Genomic DNA, 14,315 nt, shown 5'->3' on the forward strand with positions numbered 1-14,315 from the left:
GAGAGAAAAATTCCTTTTTTATTTTCTGACTATATAATATATAGTCAACTATATAATATTTTTGTGTTAAGAACTGTAATAATTTTTATGCATTTCAGCTGGCGACTAGATTTTTCTCTTACATGCCATCATTCTGTGGAATGTTCCCTTCACAAGATAGCCCAAATAACCATAACAAATATCTTACCTTTTGGTTTGAAACCACTCCTACCTGAGTTCCAACTACAATAAGCTGTATTACTGAGTTTGCACATACAGAATAGTAGGGTTGCCAAGACTGTCTAAACTTGCTCTATGCTTTGATCAGTGGTTTCTTGGACGTTGCAGATTGTTGGATGTGGACAGCAATGGTTCAAGAGAAGATGGTGGATGCAAGCCATGACCCTGGAGTACTTACGTACTTTTTTTCAACAGAAGATCATGTTGAAAATGGCTGCTACCTGGTAATCAGAAATTCATAAAACAGTAGCAGTAATTCTGATGTGCTCATTGGTAGAAAAAAGTAGCCTTCTATTGAGTAAAAATTGTTTCCACTTCAGTGCATGAGATACCAATCCTACAGGGCCAGGCTGTTCTCTGGGGGTAAAAAAAAAGCTAGCTTCATTTCCAAAATACATCCAAAGTATTTGTCATCAGTAATCTGCTTTGTTTATCTCACCTGTCCCTAGTAGAAGATAAAACTGAGGACAGGCAATAGAAGAATAACCTCCACGAGTTCAGCTGAAATTCACTTTGCAGCATGATTTTCATGAAATTGCTCAATAGGGTTTTTATAAAATGAAAAATAATCCAACTTGAAGTATGTTTTGTAGAGCTAAATGGTGATGCACATAGGCATGGATGTAGACCGCACAGAAAAATACAGATATCTTGTCATAGATGCTGGCTTTGTCAGATGAAAGAGTGCATGGAAGGCACACTTCTTATAACCTCTCCTTTGCTTGAAGTAGCTGGAGGGAGACGTGTTTACAGTACTGCTGTAACCTGGTGTACCTTCTTTGTAAAGCTGTTTGTGCGTTAATATTTTTTGTTCTGGTCAGGCTCCAAGCTGACCAAAACCCAAGTGATGGTCAGTGTAGCAGCAAGCATAAGCTGATACACCTGCTGGGTGGTTGATTGGCAAGGATTTGGTGCTATGCTAACCCCGCCAGTTGGCTTTGGGTTAGCTTTGAACAAGTTCACATCGACTCAAAAGGCACCAGCAACCTCAGCAGCACTACCCACAGGATCTCAGGGATGTCAGAAGGAATAGTAAATGGCTACTAATTCACCTCAGCTGTTCTCAGTAACACGCTGTAATAAATTGCTGGCACTTGGCAAAGTCATTATCCTCTGTGGGTTCTTCTGTCACTCATAGCTAGAGTTGCTGGGCGCTTCCCAACAGTGCGTTAAGCACTGTGGCTACCATCTGCTCTCTACAATTTCTTCTGCCTAACCTACCCCTTGGTGCCATGCTCTATATGCCTTTCCTATAAAAACTCTGATTTTCAAAAATATGCATGGGCTGTTATGTTGCCTAAAATCAAAAGACAAAAACTTGGAACTGATAAAAAGCTGACTTTTAATGAAAGCTTTCAGGTGCACAGAAATGGCTACCTGCACACGTGATAAAGGATTGCTACAATTTTTTATATGGTTAATTAATTAGTATATCTAGCAGGTACATCCAATAGGAGACCAGTCGCCCCAGTAACCAACCCTTGGGTCAGCCCCTTGGAGTTGGTACAGGGGCTTCCTTGCCCTGTTTGTTACATCTCTTAAGTTCTGGTGGAGAACCAGATATTCTTGTCAGGAATCCTCTTCCTAAGAATAAGACTAAACAGGATTTCAAAAATGTGTTAGAAGGAGCTAGCTTATTATTCTAAAATGTGAGAAACAGCAAGAAAAGTACTAGAAACCATACAGCAATAGATAAAAATCTACAAAGCTATGAATATATAAAAAAGCTAAAAATCTTCAGCTATCAGTTATACCTTTCCAGTTCATGTGGGGCTGGGAATGACTACCTGTGCCTTACATATGGATTGATGGCATTTGATAATCTTCAGGCTGTAGGTTGCTCCACAGTTCAAATGATGACAGCTCAGGCAAAGCACTAGTCCAGGCATTCAGGGCTACATGCTTCTCTTCCAGGTAACTGACCAACACTCAGGAAAGGTATGTGATTTCCTCACCTGATAGGTGAGGAGATAGGTGAGATAGCAGGTAGACCTCTTACAGGACAGTGTTCCTCTCCCTCATAAGGGGGGAATGGCAGCAAATGGTCAGGGATGTGGTAGACCTTATTTTCAAAGAAGCTTGAGAGCTGGGGATGGAAGAGTTTTCCCCTTCTGCTTTAGCCCCTTCAGTCATGTTCTTTAGCTAGAGCAGGGTGAGACTTTGTTGCAGATGATGTAAGATGTTGCTGGTGTTGCACAGGACTCCCTAATTTTTAATATGCTTACATGTCACCTGACGTTTGTGAATATTGAGAAACCGCCCATTTAAGGGCTTTAACATTTAACAGCTTTTATTAATGTACTTGCAAGATGCTGAACTAAGGGGGGATACCAACAGTAGGACAGGAAGCTGTGTGCCCCTGCTGTGCACTGCTGCTGGAAATGAGCCTCTAATCCAAATGGCTGTGACCTGGATATCAAAGAAAGAAAATTAGAGGTTTGTTGCCAAGAAACTGGGTGTCCTTGGCATCTAGCAAAGCAGAAACAGTTTTAATTATCTAATTAAAGTGGGGCATCCTGTTATTTTATATCATTTAGAAAGCCAGTTGTGGATGTTGTCCTGTTGCTTTCTTAGTACTCTGTAGAAAGGGTCCCTGACAGCCACAGATAGCTGTGATGGGTCTACATATCAAAGAAAAGATGTTAACAAAAGCACCAGGGTGGTGACCACTGACTTTGTGCACATATTGTTAGTTCTGTGTAGGTTTTGCTTCATAATTTTTGCAAGTTACAAGTAATCAAAACCTGCTCTGTAGGACACTAGCGTTTGGAAACTTGTTTTTTTTTCAGTGCTCTACTTTGTCCTGCATTTTAGTTCTTTGTCTCTGGGGTGGTTTTCATTGACTTTGAAATCTAACTTGGCAAAGTTTAATGGCACTCGCTGTTGTGCTTGTTTCTCTTCTGGTCTGCTTTTCCTTTGATATGCTCTGATAAATATTTGCTGTGGGACAGATTTCAATCTCAGTTACGTCAGTATAAATGAAAAGCAAAAAGCACGGTCACTGAAGTCTGTGATTATGCTAAAGGAAGTGAAATTAGACATGGGCTCTCCTGTCCAAAGTCAGTAGCTCTGTATTGAAACAGCCTTTGCTAATGAGGGAGAGAAGAGAGAGGACACAGAGCCTGCTGCAGGGAGTCACTGCCTGGAACAGGACTCTGGTCACTGGCAGTTTCACGGTAAAGATGATGGCCAGGGAAATGGCTAAATATGCACACTGCGAAATAAATAAGTGTCAAATGATTCACATGAAAGAGTCTTAAGAGCACACAGGATGAGCAAAGAGTCATTTTGTTTTAGATGTGTAAACCACAAAGGATGAGAATCTCATTTTTCTTTCCACTGCACTCCTTACACTTGGTTTACTGGGGGCATGTAGATACCCTGCAACCTCTGTGTAGTTGAGTTTTGCCAGACCTGGTCACATGTGCTATAGCTTCAATTATTTTTTACATTTACATTTTTTAAATTCTTGCCTTTTGGCCTTTAAAGTTCTCCTTGCTTGGAACGAGGCTGTTTTCTTGTGGTTCCTCCCTAAGTTCTTTTCCGCTGAGGACAGGATGGGTTACAATGAGGTCTGCGTGGGCTTTAGCCCTCCAGCCCTGCACTTTTGACCCTTTCCTGCTAGGGCTTTACTACAACTTAAGCTATGTAAATGCACGGTAGCATGCAGCTTATTAAATACTCAGCCTCTTCCAGACTTAATGGCTGTGCCGGGTCCTGCCTGCTTAGCAGCATAGCAGGCTGCGTGCTTAGCAACCCCGCTGCTGCGAGGGCATCGTCCCCATGCACTGCCCTCCCTGCTGCCTCACCACTGAATACAGCAAATATTTCCAGCTTTTTCTGGAACAAAACCTTGCCTTGGTTCTGGCATAACTACCACCTGCCAGCCACAGCCTGTGTGTTTTAACAGCATCATGAGGGCTGACTATGACAGGAGAAAAAACCCTGGGCTTTTAGAGGTGCTCAACCCCCTTCTGCAAGTAGTAATGGCTGTAAAACAAATATACATAACAGTAAATGCAGACCTGATTGTTTTTGCACTTGTTTTTCTTTAGAAATTTCAAAATTTAAAAAACTCATAGTTTCAAGTACAATTCATAAACCTGCTCTTTTGGGCTGGAAAAGTGCACAACTTGCTAGAATATGGGTGCTCTTGTCCTCTGTAGGTGGAACTAATTTCCTGCACGGAAGAGATACAGCTAGTAAATCTCTTCATTCCTGCATTATAGAAGATAATCTGTGGTGTCATTGGTTGGTGAATTTCTTTACTTGTTTTGTTGGTTTTATTTCTTAAAAGCTGAAGAAGGTTATTGTGACTTTACCTATCTTTTATTTCACCTCAGCTAAGCATTCTGAGATCCTCAGACACAAGCACAGCTCAGCTAAGCCTCCAGTAAGATGATCACTCAGAAATTACTATACTGGGGCAAATGAGTAGCAGATTTTCAAGTATTTTAACCCAGGAGAAATCACAACTATTTTCTAGTCTTAATGCCTAAATAAACAGGCCATAGGTCCTTCTCTCTGTTATTTCTGCATTAAGCAAATAATTTCTGTTGAGGCGTGGTCTATTCCAGCCATGGTCAGAATGAAAATGAGGATGCTTTCTGGGAGAAAACATCTGAAAAAGGAGGAGGGAAAAGATGGTTATTATGCCAGATGCCATTGTACCTTCTGGGCTGCCACCAAGCTGTGCTCCAAGCTTCTATGGGGCAAGGGCATCTGCTAGTGAACCGACCTGAATTTTCAAATCCAAAGATACTTGGTATTTTCTCGGAGACAAACCTCCATAAGTCCTGCATGTAATGGTAATATTTGTATAACAATTCAAAGAACTATACAGAAGCTGTGACCTGATCTGCACAGCAATTCAGTGGAGTTTATTATATTTGAACTGTTTTATCTCTGGCGAGCATGCAGGGAGATTAAGCAACTACTCCAGAGCTACCAAATGCATCTGAGGTAGGGCCAAGATTAGAATATTGATTTCTGGCTTCCTGAGTCCCAGGCTCAGTTCACTACATTATGTTGTCTTTACAGATAACATTTAGACAAATAGATCTTGACATATCAGAAGCTCAGTAGCCTCTCAGTAAATTGAGGAGGACTTTAGCTGTTCAGTTCCTGTGATTTTTGCATGTCTCATACTTGGTCCCAGTAATGTCAGTAGCTATTGTATATTTACAGCGAAGCCCACTTGTATCCTGAGGCATACTAGATTTCTTTTTTTCTCAGAAATAAGTCTAATTGTGATACATTTTCCTCATGTCAGATTGAGATTTACGCAAAAAAATAAATTAAAGAAATGTTGCTTCAGTCCTCTTTACAAAAATCCCCATATTTGTAGAGGTTTTCAGTCCTGACCAGGGGTAGCTTGTCACTCTTTCTATTTTCTTGAGTTAGAAGTCAGAAAAATGGGAAAAGTTCTACATACCCAAAGTTCAAATCCAAGTACATTTGAAATCACCACATACCAAGGATACTCAGTTCCTGATATACAAATGCCAAAGTAAAGGCAACTATGTACTTGAAAGCTGAAATACATTCTACAGAGAGAATAACACAGGTATATTGGTACTAGAAAATGTTTCTCTGAGTATTCACAGAGGTGTAAGAATATTGCTGTTGCTACAGACCAGGAAAACTTCCAAACTTCACCTGAGCTTGCTGAGGTGTAGGCCAGAACCTTTTTTTTCCATTTCCAAACTCCAGGTATCCCATCTGCAGCTAACAGGACCCTGCTTACCATCACAAAGCCTACTTGAAGTTTGACAGTCCTGCAAAAGCTGTACTGGTGTTTCAAACACATCAAGTTGTCTAATAGTCTTCTCCACCCTTCTTTGTTACGTGATGCAGCAGCACAATGTCATTTGTCAGAGACCCAAAACTGGAGACATGCTGAATATGTGAATACCAAGGAAGTGGTTTCCTTAGCAATAACAGGCATGTGAAAGTCAAAACTTCCTTTCCTCCTCATGTGACCTTTTTCAAAGCAATTCAGCCTAGGGACAATAGGAGTGAATTCCAAACACCCACAGTGTTCCTGCATGGCTCGGCAAGGATCCGCTAAATGGCAAATTTATCTTACCTATTTATGAAGGTAAAATTATATTTCTCTTTAGATGTTCTTCTCTAGGGATTCTGTGTGTTTTGTACAGGAAAATGCTTCTTGAAAGCAGAATTGCCTAATGCCACATAAACAAATATATAGAATATAAGTAATTTTCTTGCTGTTGTGGACCAAAATTTTGTTATGCATAAAATCCAAAGTCCTGTTGGTTGTCAGGAAATAAGAGCATGAAACTTCTTACCAGTTTATTTTAATAGCTGGACTTCCTGATGGCATCTTGCCCATTTTATTTAAGGTGAAAATCAACACTCCTAAGGAAAAAAAAAAGAGAAAGGGAGATGATTTATGAAGGCAAATAAGAGAAAGATGACATTCATTTCACCCATCCTGCACACAAGAGCAGTATCAGTCCTCTGTTGCTATTCTTATCGTATTTAGTACAGCCTTTTCTCATCCCTAAGGAGACAGCAGTGATAGCCAGAGCGCTTGCACAAAGCTGCCTGTCCAAGAATCCTGAGGTATTTTCTAAAAGTAGCTACTAAATTTAAACCTGAGCTGTCTACTGAGTTAGGGAACTATTCTCTCATTTTTTTTGAGCTGGAGAGGTGACATAGCAGGTAGCTGTCAGAAGGTCAGAGAAAATTCCTGTTGGAGCTGGAAATGGTCACTGAGCACACTTTCTGTATTATAATGTGTGACAGACTGTCTTGGAATTCAGAAAGTCAAGGAAAATTCTGGTGTTAGAGTTCTCCCCAGATTCGGTGTTGCTGGACCACCCATACACATCCTGTTGCCTTGCTGCCCATTGATGGGGTCTGTATTCAAGTCCCTGGTGATTCACAGACAAGGATTTAGGCCTCAAGGACCGCTGATTCTCACCTCACTTTTAGTCACACATGCTGTGGTTTGCTTGGGTTTTCTCCACCACTTTCAGTCTTTGGTTTTAAACTCTAGAGCATAAGTTTGCAGAAATGAACAATGCAATGTGAGTAGCTGAGTTTGGAGCTGGTCCCATCAGGCAGGAGAAGAAATTTGACAGGAGACAGTTCCTCTGCAGCTTTCTGTGAATCTGAGAAAGAGATGTGCAGTGGATTTGGAGCCTTAATGTCTGGAGGAAAACAGGCAAGCCATCTGCTCCCACAGGTGCTGGCGCATCGGTGCTTTGTGCCGGTTCCTCCAAGGCAAAATGTATTGTCTAGCCAAGCATTCATGTCCAACAGAGTGTGTAAGTACCTGCAGTGAGTTATTGTATGAAATCCCAATCCACTCTTGGCAAAACGTCACACCAAGCATGTTCATGTTTAATGCCAGGAGCTATTCAACTGCTCTGCAATATTCCTGTGGTTTCTGAAGGTGGACTGTCATGAGGATTCTTGAGGAAGGATGCAAATGGACTGTTCTCTGTACACAGCAGCAGCCTCTGTCACTGATTCAGTGCCCAAGGGGGTGACATTCAAACCAATTTTTGATAACACCCTCATAGCCAAAGTCAGACATGATCAGAAACAGGAGCAGCTGAAGCAAAACAAACACAACTGTGGTGAACAACTGCAATGAGCCTTTCGGGATATAGGACACCTGTTCCACACAGGGAACAAAGGGTTGGAAGACCAGGCCTGTGCTTCCCATGGGGGAGCAAGCGAGCAGCAGCTGGGTCACAGCTCCAATGGCACCATGGAGGTGGTGCAATATGAAGGTGGGCTTTCTGCCATCAGGAGCTTAGCAAGTGATGCCATAACCCCAAAGTACCACATTACTCAGGCTGTGTGAAGTCAGTACAGACTTGGAACAGCAGTGGTGGTGAAACCAAAGACAAGTGACTGCTCCCAGACAGTGTCTTGACATAAGAAAGGAGTACTCAGAAAACGGTTAATGCATTTTTTTTCTGGCATGGCAGAAAAGGATAAGAAAAAGGTGTAAGAGAAGCCCAGAGAAATGCTCTCTAGCAGAGGAAAGGTGGCACAGGGTGGCCCACAAGTGGCACCAATAGTACTCCAATAGTAACTACATAGGCGGGGTGAAAGTCAAGCTAGGCAGTATCCGAGTGCCACAGTAACACCCAGCAACCTACTGCACTACCAAACTGCTGATTTTATTACATGTTACTGACAAAATGAGTAATTCAGGACTTACTCAACTGTGTCCATGTTGGTGCTCTGCATGCAGCACTTTCCAAACTGCTGTCACCTTGGCCAGGGGTTAAGGACTGTTACTGTCTCTGTGAAACTGGAAAGGCACGGTGAGATTCTGGGATGAAGGTGGGCACGGTGAGGTTGGGGTGGGCACAGGGTTCCTGGGAACCCTGGGAGAACACAGCGCTCAGGAATGGTGCTCCCCTCCCAGTAGAGTCACAGCAGAGAAGAGGTCCCTCCTGCCTCCAGCCTGCTCCACACTGGAGGATGTCTCTGGCCAGGCTGGGGGTTTACAGAGGTGCAGATCAGCACAGGGAAAAAACAGCTTTGGCCACCACTTCCCCTCCCTCAGACACCACCAGCCCACCACTATCCATGCGTCTTGCTGCCAGCACATGAAGAATTCAAATGAAATTCAAAGGCTAGAAGTCTGCCAGTGGGGAAGCAGCACTGTGCATTAACCACCCCGGATTACAGGAAGAAGCACAGACTGGCGCAAAAACAGAAGAGCAGCAAAAAAAAGTGAAAGACGGGAGAGTTGTGCCTGGGGCTTGGGGGAGACTGGCACCAAGCTGCCCGTGTCTGGTTACAGACTAACCTGCTGGGTCTCGGGGAACTGTTTTCCTATCAAGGACAAATTTGAACACACAGGCTCAGTGCGTTGTAATTACCCAACACAGAGCAGACTGCAAGATGTTTGTCTCATGCTGTGGGACCAGGCACTATTTACAGCAAACCCATAGAAATGTCATAGGATGATACTCTCAGCTACATCAATTAATAGGCTTTTCTTTATTCCTTTGTTCATGTTAAGACATGCTCTATTTCTTTCAATGTGTCATTTAGCTTGATAAATTTAGTTGAAAAATTACTCAACAAATGTTTAAGCAAAGATTCATTCAAAGTTTTTGTCCCTTTTGGAGAAAATCTGGCCAAACACCTTTCTGTTTCTTTGAAGGAGAATAATACAGTCAGGATCTGCCAGCTCCTCCTGTGTAATCCAGTTTGTTTTTATTTCACTTAGTTTTTGCATGCTTCAGTTTTAACGATTGCTCCCATGGGTCATAATAAACCAAGATATAAAGAAAATATATTCAACATATTTTGAAAAATAACAAGTTATACTCTTTACAGGAAATGTGGTCTGAGGCATACTATTAGAAACTTTTGTCATGTCCTTTAATCTCACTCAAGAAGGGCAGAGTTCAGTCATGCTGGTTTCTTTAGAGCATGTGCTGATAGGATTTAATTAATAAATCAGATTTCAGATTCTGTGACTATTACAAAATGTTTAGCAGCAAAGTCACTTTGACAGAGCTGCTTTTCAACACATTATCCTTCTGGTGAAAGATCTCCCAATGAATCCAGTATTTGTCTCAAACACTGAAGACAGCAATGACCTGCTATAAAAAGCAGTGTATGGTGGTCGGACCTTGCCATAATTAAGTTACTGCTACAGCAGCTCATTTGTAACCTTGATGAATAAAAAAATGTATTAAATCATTCAGCTGATGGAAAAAAAATGCAGATTTTATTCAAATTATATGTACTATGATGTTACTAGACTTCAGTTTTTTAGTTGTTTAACAAAACTGGCTTCTAGGAGATGACAGTGCAAGCTAAGGCAGTGCTATATGCCTTAATGCAGCAATTTTCCAGCTACTCCAGCACAACAGAGCTGTCAGTTTAGTGCACTTTTGAAACTTGTGATGAAATGATTATGGCAATAATGAGAATCAAGCACATCATTCTGGAGCTGTTTCAAGTGAAATGCTCAGCAAAATGAAAAGTTGAGTGGCTGAGAATGAGGGCAGGATGCAGAAGCAGGGTGGGATGTGGAGGCTAGGGTAGGTTGCAAGATGAGGGTGGGATGAGCAGGTCTGGACAGACATGCAGCTCATGTGAAAGGGCTCTTTCACCTAACACCAGTTGTATCCTTTCTCTCAGCACAGACACACAACCTTGTCTCTTCACGATGGATCTTTAGGCCCTTTAGTGTTTGAGAGCCATCAGGTACCAGGACTAAATTAAAAAGCATCTCTGCAGGAAAGCAACAGTGTGCTCCAGAAATTTCCTGATTAGCTTGGAAACATGCAATCACCCACAAAATCTATTTGCTGTTGCAGACAGCTGAAGGACACACAGAAATTCAGCATCTCTACTATTGCAACTACCAAGACCTGAAAAACTGGTTTGTTACCTGTTCTACAGGTGTAATGAGAGGATATGATCTCCCATCTGTGGTTTCACTTGTTCTCGGTGCTCGTCACTTGATCAGGCAGATTGGTCCCTATTTCTGGTTCATTCTTCCTTTGTTCCAATCTGTTTCACAGGCAGTGTTTGGGAAAAGCACCTGCCTCTCCAGCATTGTTTTGCATCAGCAGATCTCCAAGAACTTTACAAAATGAAAATAAATTGAAGGAATGAGGCAGATTTGGGCAGTTGGCAGGGGCAGGTGATTAGGGAAGCACTGTTGATCAATGGATCACCCTTGAGAGGAGCAGATGGAAGAGCTGTCACATAAAAACAGTGTGGCAGGTTCTGGAGTGATAGCCAAGTTCCCTGAATCCTCTGTGGCTGCCACTACTGCTGAAAACCACTGAGCAGACCTGTTCTTGTGGTGGTCCTCCTACAAAGAATAAGCTACTGCTAAAACAAAACAAATGCTGCTTCAAGCAGGTGTGATTTCTATGGGGAGCCTAAACATTTCAGCCCTACTGTGCCAATGCTTTGGGGTTTCCTCCTCCAATTTTTAAAGAAACTTAAAAGATACATTAAAAGAAAGCTGCAAAATCAAACACTCGTTTTAATGTAAGAATCACAGTTATGCTCTTTAATTATTTGTCCCTACATGATACAGTCTTTAACTACACTCCACCAGCTATACTTTTAATAAAAATGCTGATGTTTACTTTTCCTGGTAATTTGCCATGAATGTATAATGAATAACATGTTTGATGATTTAATATTACCAAAGTAAAAATGTGATAAAATATTTGGCATTACTTGTTTGTTCCTTATACTGTAGTTACTGTACAAATGTTTTAGTGAACAGCACAGAAAACCCGAAGCTTGAAAGTATCTTCTGAGAAAAAAAAAAAAAAAGACTTCTAAACAACGAGAAAAATTATCTGAAAAAAAAGCAAAGAATATGGACTAATTACTTTGCTTTCTTGTCCCACACATTCAGCTAGAGAAGAGGAGCCTTGCAAAACTCATATGATAGTAGCAGCTTGTCTTGCAAACCAAAATTGTTAGTTCATGCTGTTTGATGGCATCTCCCCAATGTACACAGGGCCCTGATCCTTACGAGCTCATGCACAGTGCGTCTGTTCATGTTACACACATTAACCACCACACAACTGTCCAAAAATGAGTAAATCACAACTCCTCCAATACAGTATTTTATGTCCTCCCTTCTCTCGTTTCTAGAGGTATTCATCTGTACTCCAAATTTTAATTTGTTAGGGAATTATTAATTTCATAGTTTCTGGTCTATTCCTGGTGAAAGATGCGAAGAGCTACAGACATTTACTGTTCTCTTACAGTATTACAAATATAAATTGCTTTAAATTTAAATAATTATGTAATATCTTGTACCAGAAGAATTACTTTTTTTTGTCTCCAAAGACATTTGTTAGAAATATTTATAATTATAATTGTTTGCCTCTTACTACTAAACTTTTTTTTTTTTGCTTTTTGCTAATATCAAGTAACTAACTAAATAGTCCCGTTGTCTTTAGCAAGACAGCTTAAGGAGAAAATTCCTTTGATACCAGAAGGGCAAAACCAGGCCCTTCATTCTTTAAACAACGATTCAAAGTCACGCTGCCCTTGTTGTTGGCCTTCAGTACTAAAGATTTTTCTCATGCCTGGCTTCACTTTGACTTCATGGTTAAGGTTTCAGCTAGTGATGCTATCAGACAAAAGCAGAACGCAATTCAAAACACCTACTGGAAAAATCCCTACACTCTTCCAAAGCTACTAGGTTAGGGTAAAAGAAGAGCTGGGACACCACCTACTGTGAAGCAAACACATGCATTGAAGCTCTATGGCACATATCTGTACTTTGATTTTCTCATTATTCTTTAGGGTTTTGTTGTTTCAAATGCAAGTTGCAAATGGTTTGGTAACAAGGCTTGAAAACAGATAGACCTTCTGCATATTTTAAAAATTGGCTACGGTATTTTATTTTATTTCATTCTATTCTATTCTATTCTATTCTATTCTATTCTATTCTATTCTATTCATTTTTCAACCACAGCATTTCTCTGGAATTGCATTGCCCCATGAAGCACACCAGAAATGACAAGCATATGCTGTCATGGTCAATACATCATATCTAGTAATTTTCTTAGGGAACTCAGGTATTTTTAATATATACTTCTTCTACTATGCTATATGGAGGTAAACTGTGGTATTAATAACTATGGAGAGAGAAGAGAGTAACAGGTAACAGGAGGGATATATATCATGTGCATCTTTGTGAGGCACTAAATTGAACCCTATCAGTGCAGATTAATATATTTTATAGCTGAGATCTGAAGTCTAAAAGTCACCTTTGTTTAATTTGTAAAATATTATTTTCTAAATACTTTCTAATCTGTGTTAATTTTACTTTGAAACTCAGATGTAAGACAATATTCCAGTTACTCTGGTCATGTGTTTTGAAGGTTAAAGACTACATGCCTCTCCCTAATTGTATCTCACCAAGAGCACGATACAAGTACTGAATTGGACATCTGCAGCTGTCCTCTTTACCACAGAGGCCACTTTAAAAAGCTGTCTGCTGTGCTTTCAAAGAAACCCATTGCTGTGTTCCAGCACTGAAGACAATAGTGGAGGGCAAAGATGTAACCTCTCTGGTCCAAATGTGATATATTCACATTACATCTCCTGCAGATGAAAAACCTTCTTACAATGAAGAAGAAAATGAATTTTGGAAAAGTGTATTTTTTGACTTATTGTTGCAGTCAGAAATGAAGTGGCAGAACTGCCCAATCTTAGTATTATTCATTATGCAGATTCATTATGGTTATATCTATCAGCCAACCCACATCAGATCCTCTTGTGCTAGACATTATAAAACCAAGAGCTGTTCTGAAAGTTGGACTATGCAGAAAATCATTTTGTACTGCTGAAATGTGTTGCTTGGAGGGGTGCCTAGCTTCATCACTTTTTTAGTGCAAACAATTTTAGAGTAAGAATAATGGTGTAATATTAATTTCACTCAAAACCTCAGATTACATAGGCCATGCTTCAAGAAACAGAACATCAGCCAGAATGTGTTGCTTGTTTGTGACTGGGAAAAGCCAGATAAAAGGTAGAGACAAGTGGTCAGAGCTGCAAGGGAAGGGTGGAGTGTGTTGACTGAGGGAAACACGAGGAATCAGTCCTTCTGACAGAAAATAGACTGGAAGAGTGCTAGGAGTACTGAACAAATATTGGAAAAGGTATGTTCTTCCTTAAGGAAGCAGAACTTTGTCACTACTGCTCCCAACTCTACCCTTGACTTAGTTTTCTGGTGGAAATAATACGTGAGACCATGAATATTGGCTCAAAAGGTATGTGAGGAACATTTTTTGTGTTTGGTTTTGCCCTTAATGTTGCAATGTGTTTGTCCTTCATTATAAAATAAAATTAAATGTGCTTTTTTCCTTCCAGCCTCCTAGCCGTCATCTCCACTGCAAATCAGATGACATGTTAGGGTAGGTACCTCTTCTTTCCAAACGCCTTGTTTAATCTCCTCCTTCCCTTCTGTTCAGTTTCTCTTACAGTGCAATAAACACTGGGCTTTGTCCACCAGTCTGTGTGTGTATATATTAGATCCTCAACCTTATTTGTATCCCTGATGACCTCTGGGGGAGAATATATCACCACTTTTTCATCTCACT

Source organism: Onychostruthus taczanowskii, unplaced genomic scaffold, assembly GCF_017590055.1.
Source record: "Onychostruthus taczanowskii isolate IOZ18803 unplaced genomic scaffold, ASM1759005v1 scaffold33, whole genome shotgun sequence".
In the NCBI taxonomy this organism is placed as follows: Eukaryota; Metazoa; Chordata; class Aves; order Passeriformes; family Passeridae; genus Onychostruthus; species Onychostruthus taczanowskii.